Source organism: the organism of the source record quoted next, unplaced genomic scaffold (genome assembly GCF_019419815.1).
Source record: "Pyrus x bretschneideri cultivar Hongxiangsu unplaced genomic scaffold, Pyrus_bretschneideri_v1 Contig10, whole genome shotgun sequence".
Taxonomy (NCBI): Eukaryota; Viridiplantae; Streptophyta; class Magnoliopsida; order Rosales; family Rosaceae; genus Pyrus; species Pyrus x bretschneideri.
This window is the reverse complement of record NW_025999391.1, coordinates 3127425-3136895: the sequence shown is the minus strand read 5'-3', so window position 1 is coordinate 3136895 and position 9471 is coordinate 3127425.

The following is a 9471-nucleotide window of genomic DNA, read 5'->3' as shown; positions in this document are numbered from 1 at the left end:
GTTTCTGGGGAAATTGCTAAGATTTGTGCACTTTTGAGACCAGATCGGCTCAAGGATATGGATGTGTATGCCTAGCTTATTGATGGCGTCAAAGGGGTTGTCGGCCCAAGTTCTTTTGCGAAGCATACAACTGAGTATAGGATAACTGCTCTACTAGCTATGATGCAGAAGACAGCAATTCTGACAACCGAGTCTATGCTCCTTGATCAATAGGACGCCAAGACTGCCAATGAGGTGGCAAGGACTGTGGCAGTCGAAGCTTACTCTTCGGCCGCAAAAGTTAAGAGGTTATAATCTGAGCTTGCCACTTTGAAGGGATCTAATATCTCTACCCTTACTTCTCTGCAGCTTGAGACCACTCACCATGAGATCGTAGATTCGAGGCTTCACTTACCCAAAGTCAATTTAATTTCTACAAGCTGGGTTATGTAAACCATCTATTTGGGTAGCCATCTGACTTTGAGTTTTCTGGTAAAGATTTCGAGACTTTATCTATCTCTCTGGAAGATTTTCTTGCCTTTACTTTCGAGGCTTCCATTGGTGAAGTAATCGGAGAGGTTAATGTCCAGGCTGAAGCAGCCATGAGTGAAACGCTGGATGGTGTCGCTGCTGAGAAGGTTGTGGCTGTTGAAGGTGTGGCGAACGTAGCCGTGAAATATTCAAGCTGCTAAAGAGTAGTCTTCTAGGTAGTCTTTAGGATTTTCTTTGTTTTCCTTGTTGCTTTTGCTTTGCTTGAACTTATTCGATCTTTGCTAGTTGTTTATCAATTTTGATAGAAAATTTAATAAACTTGCTTCCTTCATTCTCTTCCATCTTCGCTTCTTTAGTTAATGCCCTAACCTTTAGACTTTATAGACCAGTGGCAGGTGTGCTACTTTTCTATAAACAGACAGGCCCGCGTAGCCTATGCAGCTATAGGTGTTAGTGTAGAACTTTGCAAAGTTGTTAACCATAGGGTCGGCAATCGGATGCCTTACTTACAGAAGCAGAAAAGTCCACGTAACCGCTAGGCTATTAACCTTGGCTTTCTATAATTCCGTACGTTGTGTAGTTATATCACAACACTTTAGAACTTGGTGTAGGTTGTTCCGAGCTTTGGCAAAGATGAAGCCCATCAACTACGTAACATGTCAGCAATGGATGAAGCTTCATATATGGGTGCTAACTTGGTTAACCTTTCACAAAAATATGCAGTTATATAAGTTTAGCACGACTTACTGCTCGAAGAACAAGCCGTAGGTAGTCATTTGGATATCGTATGCTACCTTAGTGCACTTGATAGCAACTTTAGGGTTCCAGGGTAGCCGTACATAGGTCGTGCTGCGTTACGTGCCCCCTCCATCTTTAGGGCCCGATTCCCCACGATTAGGCCAAAAGGCCCAAAATCCTTCAATTAGCTAAGCCTTAAAAATAACCATTGTGGCTACTTCGAGGAATCCCGGCGCAAGCCATCGTGCATCTAGTTATACTAGGGCAGCCCAACTTATCCATGTCCAGATATTCAGAGTGTAAAGTTTATCTTTCGCTTTGGAGAGCAGACCCATGTAGGTGTCGGGGAATTGGTTTACCCTTTCGCACTAGAGAGCATGGTTGGTTTGTCGGGGGGTGCAACTTTTGTAATGAGTCCCTAAGAAGGGCACGGTCTTCCTTTAAAATGCATGAGTGATCAGTTGTTATAGACGTGTAGTCGAGCCAAGTTGTAAATTACTTCTGAATTCCTCATTGAAAAACGTGTGAAACGAACGAAAACTTAATTGTAAATTAAAGACTGCATAAGAACTGGATAATCCTCAGCTCGCAAGGTTGTGCTCGTTGACCTGCTTAAGTTCTTCATGCTTTGATGTAGCGGGAGGTCACACATGGTACTTCCTCAGATTGTAGGCGTTCCACTATTTTTCAATCTCTTTGTCGTTCATTGTGGCGAGGGTGTAGTTACCCTTGCCACCTACTCTACTGATCTTGTACGAACCTTTCCAGATGGGATCCATCTTTTTGGAGCCTTCCTTGCGGGCAATGATGAAGGCTTTTTTTAGGACTAGATCTCTAGGTTGGAACTGCCAGATCTTAGCCCTTTTGTTGTAGTTGGAGAGGATCTGTTGCTGGTAGGCTGCGATGCAGGTGATGGTCTGCTCGTGCTTCTCCTCTACCAGATCTAAGCTTGTGGCCATCTTCTTACTGATCTACTCAATGCTTAGCAGTAAAGAACGAATACCGAGACAGCCGTTCCCTTGCCGGTCTACTGCCTGATGGCTTTACATCGCTAAAGAATCAGTAATTGACAGTACTGATACTTGGCACGATGACATTGGGAGGAATGATTGCTTCTGAGCCAAATGCCAAAGAGAAAGAAGTTTCACCAGTTGCTCATCTTTTGGTGGTGCGATATGCCTATAAACATCCGAGAAGTTCGTCTGGCCATTTTCCCTTCTTATCGGTGAGGGATTTCTTGAGGCAGTGGAGGATCATCTTGTTGGATGCTTCGGCCTGCCCATTACCTTAAGGATATCTTGGCATGGACATGTGTTACTTGATGCCATACTTTTGGAAGAACTTCATCAAATCTTTGCCCACGAATTACGGACCTTTGTCGGTGACGATGCCAAATCGGCAAATGATGTTCCTCTATATGAAGCGTTTTATGTCTGTCTGAGTCGTGGTTGTCATGGGCTCTGCTTCTACCCATTTGGTGAAGTAATCAGTTGCCACGATCATCACATATCTACCCCTAGTAGCGGGCGACATTAGCTCTACCAGGTTGATTGCCCATTGCATGAACGACCAAGGACTCGTCCGCGGATGTAGTTCGCTGGCAGGTAGTGCTGGTACCGGTTTGTAGCATTGGCAACGATCGTAGTTTTGCACCAACTCCTTAGCGTCTTGATGCATGGTTGGCTAGTAATAACGTGCGTTAAGAGGCTTCTGCGCTAAGGATCGGCCTACGGAGTGATTAAACAAACACCTTCGTGGATTAAGCTTAAAACCTTTAGGTCGCCGGGAGGCGCTAGGCAGCGATGATGTGGTCCAGTGTAGGATATTCGGAAGAGAATGCCATTCCACATGTAATAGCGTGCTACCTTTATTTAGAGCTTTCTAAATTCCAACCTTTCCGTAAGGAATGTGCCATTGATCAGGTAGTCTATAATAGAATTTTGCCAGTTGGGAGTTATACTAATATATGACACTTTGGCTGCCGGCTCCACCTCTATGCTTGGCTTATCTAGATACTCTATCGGAATAGAACGTTTGAATTAGTGGTTGAGGGCAGAGCCTAGGCCGGCTAGTGGCGTTGTCTACCCGCAGAACTTGAGTGAGGGTGTAAGTTTGAAATGCCTCAAGTTGTTTGCATACCTTCTCTAGGTATTACACCATTCTTGGATGTTTTGCCGTGTACTCCCTAGTAGACTGGCCGGTGATTAACTGGGAATCGGAATGAATTGCAAGCTTTTTCACCTCCAAGTCTTTTGCTATTGGGAGACTTGCTAGTAAAGCCTCGTACTCTACTTTGTTGTTGGATACTTTGAAGCCTAGAGTGATTGCCTGCTCAAGCATTGTACAGTATGGGGTAACAAGGACCACGCCTACTCCCAAGCCTTTGTAGTTGGATGAATCGTCGACATGTAAATGCCAAAAGTCTCCATCAGGTGAAGCAGCCATGGCAAGGGGGTGCTTAATTGCCTCTGGGGCATCATTGGGCAGCTCTATTGCGTTGCTTAGGCTAGGCGTGAATTCTGCTATGAAGTCCGCTAAAGCTTGGGCCATTATCGCCGTACGGGGTCGAAAAACTAGACCATATTGGCCAAGTTCCAACGCCCATTTCATCACTTGTTGAAAATCATCCGGACCATGTAGGATTGATCATAGAGGATATTGAGTCATGACGATGACTGTATGAGCTTGACAGTATGGTCTGAGCTTTCGAGCCGCAATAACTAGTGCCAAAATTAACTTTTCGATCTTCAGGTATCTAGTTTCCACATCAAGAAGAGATTTAGAAGTGTAAAATACCAGCAGTTCTCCTAGCTCTTCTCATATGAAGGCAGAGCTCACCGCTACTTCGAAGACTGCCAAGTAAATGTATAAATTATTCGCTGCTTCCAGCTTGGATAGTAAATGAGGTGATGTAAGGTACTTCTTCAGGTCTTGGAAAACTCTTTCGCACTCATCATCCCATTTATCTCGTTGTTTCCTCTTGATGGCCTTGAAAAAAGGTTTGCATTGATCGGTGGATCGCGAGATAAAACGGTTAAGGGCAGCTACTCATCCGGTCAAGCTTTGGATCTCTTTCAAGGTAGTGGGATATTTCATCTCTAGGATCACTCGAATTTTCTTGGGATGTGCTTTGATTCCTTGTTGGGTTACTAGGTACCCTAAAAATCTACCTGAAGATACTCTGAATGTGCATTTGGTGGGGTTGAGCTTTATCTTGTATTTTCTGAGGATGTTGAAAGTTTCCACCAGGTTGCCGATGTGGTCTGACCGCTGCTTACCCTTTACCATAATGTCGTCAACATAGACCTCCATGGTTACCCCAATTTGTTTCTTGAACATCATGTCTAACCTTTGGTAAGTGGATCCCGCGTTCTTCAAGCCAAAAGGTATGACCTTGTAGCAGTAGGTGCCTCGTTCGATCACGAAGGCGGTTTTCTTCTTGTTGGGCTCGTACATGACTATTTGGTTATAACCAGAGTATGTGTCCAAGAAACTAAGCAGCTGGTTCCCTGATGCGAGAATTATACGCACACAAATTAAACCCTCTTTTTGTCAATTGTAGTAAGTATGTAAGTAGGGATCGTTCTAGGCCGGGGATTAGGAGGGATTGTTAATCACTTGGATTTGACTCAAAAACGTAAAAACAAGTTTAAAACACTATGCTAGACTCAAAGAATGCAAAACTAAACTTTAAAATAGATTATAATGACTAAATGAAATAAGGGGGGGGGGAATTGAGGTTTTGACGAAATTGAACTAAAATGCACACTTTGTAATTAAGGGCAAAATGTAAATATGAATGTGATGAAAATATGGATGAATGCTAGCTAGAAGGTTCTTCTCCACACATGTTACACTTGCATACGAGATGATTTTCGGTTGGTCTTTCGATGAATTATAAAACTCAACACCCCGGGTTAATTAGGTCCGCTTAAATTAACCGTCAAGTTTTCCTTAAGTTAATGAATTGGATGATTGCATACGACAACCCAAAGCATTCCCCACAAGTTCCCTACATGAATTGCATAATAGAGATACAAGCAAGAATCATTAAGCATTATGAAAACTATAAGTGTTGACGAGGCATTCGTTACTATGATTGCATGAAACTTATGCCAAGAATTTGTTTAACGCGATTGTTTATAAGCAACCTCCACTACTTGTGAATATAAGTTCATAACTATTAGGTGAAACTCACTTATATTCTAGCGTCATATTCATGCATGAAAATTAAGCGTGCACTCTCAATAAACATACATAAATAGGTTATCAATCAAATAGTTAAACAAATTGAATCCACAACTTATGAAACGCAATTGGAAGTAATCAAATCATATTGCAAGCATAAACATGTATTTCGAATCCCCCCCTAGCCAAGGGGGGGTTTAGTTCCTCATACGTACAAGACAAAGAGAATTGAAATTAAACATTGTAATCGAGGAAAAGAAACACCTAAACATTCCAACAACTCAAACTTGAATTGTATGAACGTTTAGGCACTCTTCTCCTCCTCTTCGTTGTAGCATAAGGTCTAAGGATAGTGTTTTGGAGGGATGGAAGTGTGGAATGGAGTGGGGAGTTATGGAAATGGATGGAGATGGAGGAGAAAATGGAGAGAACCCACGGCAAAGTGGAAGTGTTTGTGGAAGATGGTGTTTGACGAGGCATTCGTTACTATGATTGCATGAAACTTATGCCAAGAATTTGTTTAACGCGATTGTTTATAAGCAACCTCCACTACTTGTGAATATAAGTTCATAACTATTAGGTGAAACTCACTTATATTCTAGCGTCATATTCATGCATGAAAATTAAGCGTGCACTCTCAATAAACATACATAAATAAGTTATCAATCAAACAGTTAAACAAATTGAATCCAAAACTCATGAAATTCCAACCAAAGGTAATCAATTCATATTGCAAGCATAAACATGTATTTCGAATCACCCCCTAGCTAAGGGGGGTTTAGTTCCTCATACGTACAAAACAAAGATAAGTAAATTTAAGCATTGAAATCAAGGAAAAGAAAACACCTAAAAATTCCAACAACTCAAACTTGAATTGTATGAACGTTTAGGCCCTTCTCCTCCTCTTTGTTGTAGTACGAGGTCTAAGGATAGTGTTTTGGAGGGATGGAAGTGTGGAATGGATTGGGGAGTTATGGAAATGGATGGAGATGGAGGAGAAAATGGAGAGAACCCACGGCAAAGTGGAAGTGTTTGTGGAAGATGGTGTTTGACGAGGCATTCGTTACTATGATTGCATGAAACTTATGCCAAGAATTTGTTTAACGCGATTGTTTATAAGCAACCTCCACTACTTGTGAATATAAGTTCATAACTATTAGGTGAAACTCACTTATATTCTAGCGTCATATTCATGCATGAAAATTAAGCGTGCACTCTCAATAAACATACATAAATAAGTTATCAATCAAACAGTTAAACAAATTGAATCCAAAACTCATGAAATTCCAACCAAAGGTAATCAATTCATATTGCAAGCATAAACATGTATTTCGAATCACCCCCTAGCTAAGGGGGGTTTAGTTCCTCATACGTACAAAACAAAGATAAGTAAATTTAAGCATTGAAATCAAGGAAAAGAAAACACCTAAAAATTCCAACAACTCAAACTTGAATTGTATGAACGTTTAGGCCCTTCTCCTCCTCTTTGTTGTAGTACGAGGTCTAAGGATAGTGTTTTGGAGGGATGGAAGTGTGGAATGGATTGGGGAGTTATGGAAATGGATGCAATGAAGGAGAAAATGGTGCAGAAATGGATAGGAAGGCACGGCAACAAGGGGAAAATGGTGTGGAATGGTGTGTGTTTGTGTTGTGAATGGAGGTGTGGAATTGATTGAATAGTGTTTTAGAGGAATGGGGAGTGATGGAAATGGAAGAGGAGTGGTGTTTGGATTATAAGGGAAGGCACGGCAACAAGGTTGCTTGTTGTGTTGTGGTGTGTTGTGGATGGATGTGAGGAATGAATGACAATTGAATGAAGTGTGTGTGGTTTATATAGGGAGAGAATGGATGGGAGAGCATGTGAATTGCAGCTAGGAATGATTAAAGGGGTGTTGCTAGGTTGGAAATGCATGTGGAATTGCAAGGAGGAAAGCTGGAAATGTTGGAGTAATGCACGGCAAAGGGGATTGTTTTGTGTTGGAAATGCATGTGTTGGCTGATTTATTGAAGGGAATGCATGTGAGTGACAACTAGGGTGAATGATGATGAATGCATGTGGAAGTGTGGCTGAATTGAAGGATACATGTGGCTGAAATGAAAGGGAAATGCAAAGGGAAAAGCTGGAAATGGGAGAGTAGGTACGGCAAGGAAGGTTTCTTGATGGTTTTGGGGTTGTGATGCATGTGTATGCATGTGAGTGGTAGCTAGGGAGAATGTGGTGCAATGATGAAGTGGGAAGGTGGAAATGCAAAGGGGAAATGCTGAAAATGAAGGGGAAGGCACGGCAATGGCTTTGTTTGGGTGCATGTGTGTGCATGTGTGGTTTTGCATGGCTTTGATGGATTGTTTGATTAGGCTAGAGGTTTTGCATGGCTTTGATGGATTGTTTGATTGGGCTAGGCCCTTTGTTTTATGTCCAAAGTGCATACAAGGCCTTCAAATTCGTCCAACACTTTGGCTCCAAACATAAGCTTTCCATTCTAAGCCCAATTTTGTTCCAAAATGCTCCGACATGCACCTTTTTGCCTCCTTAGCCATATTAACCTAGAAACACACGAAAATGGCATAAAGGACTAAAATAACTAAAGAAACACAACGTAAAAGCACGAAAACAAGCTAAGTAAGTCGCCTAAATATGCTCCTATCATTCCCAGAAGTTGAATCTACTAGTAGATCGATTCAGGGAAGCGGATAAGGATCCTTCGGGTATGCCTTGTTGAGGTCGGTGTAATCTACGCAAACCCTCCATTTGCCATTCTCTTTCTTCTTTATCAGCACGACGTTGGTAAGCCATACTAAGTGTGCTACCTCTTCTATGAATTCGGCCTCCAGTAGTTTGTTGATTTCCTCTTGGATAATCGTCACTCGTTCGAGTGCAAAATGCCTTCTTTTTTGGATCACCGGTTTGACAGCGGGGTCGACGTGCAGTGATGCGAGAATTATACGCACACAAATTAAACCCTCTTTTTGTCAATTGTAGTGAAGTGTATAAGTAGGGATCGTTCTGGACCGGGGATTAGGAGGGATTGTTAATCACTTGGATTTGACTTAAAAAGGTAAAAACACAATATAAAACACTATTTAATGCTCGAAGAAAGCAAAACTAAAAATAAGAAAGATTAAGACTAAGACTTCAACGAAATAGGGGGGACTTGGATTTGGACGAAATTTGAAATAACGAAACAAGTTAATAACTAGACAGAATGTAAATATGAAATTGATGAAATGGAATGGATGAGAAGCTAGCTAAGGGGTTCATCTCCACACATGTTACACTTGCATAATAAAATGATTTCTAATTGCTTTTCAATAAACCATGAATTCTCAACGCTCCGGGTTAATTAGGTCCGCTTAAATTAACCGTCAAGTTTTCCTTAAGTTAATGAATTGGATGATTGCATACGACAACCCAAAGCATTCCTCACAAGTTCCCTACATGAATTGCATAATAGAGATACAAGCAAGAATCATTAAGCAACATGAAAACTATAAGTGTTGACGAGGCATTCGTTACTATGATTGCACGAAACTTATGCCAAGAATTTGTTTAACGCGATTGTTTATAAGCAACCTCCACTACTTGTGAATATAAGTTCGTAACTATTACGTGAAACTCACTTATATTCTAGCGTCAAATTCATGCATGAAAATTAAGCGTTCATTCTTAATAAACATACATAAATAGGATATCAATCAAATAGTTAAACAAATTGAATTCACAACTTATGAAACGTAATTAAAAGTAATCAAATCATATTGCAAGCATAAACATATATTTCGAATCACCCCCTAGCTAAGGGGGGTTTAGTTCCTCATACTTACAAAACAAAGAGAATTGAAATTAAACATTGAAATCAAAGAAACGCCTAAACATTCCAACAATTCAAACGTGAATTGTATGAACGTTTAGGCCCTCTTATCTTCCTCTTCGTTGTGGAACAAGGTCTAAGGATAGTTGGTTTGGGGGGATGGAAGTGTGGAATGAGATGGGGAGTTATGGAAATGGATGAGGAAAGATAGAAAATGGAAAGAAACCCACGGCTAGGAGAGGGAATGGAAGTGTTTGAGGGGTGT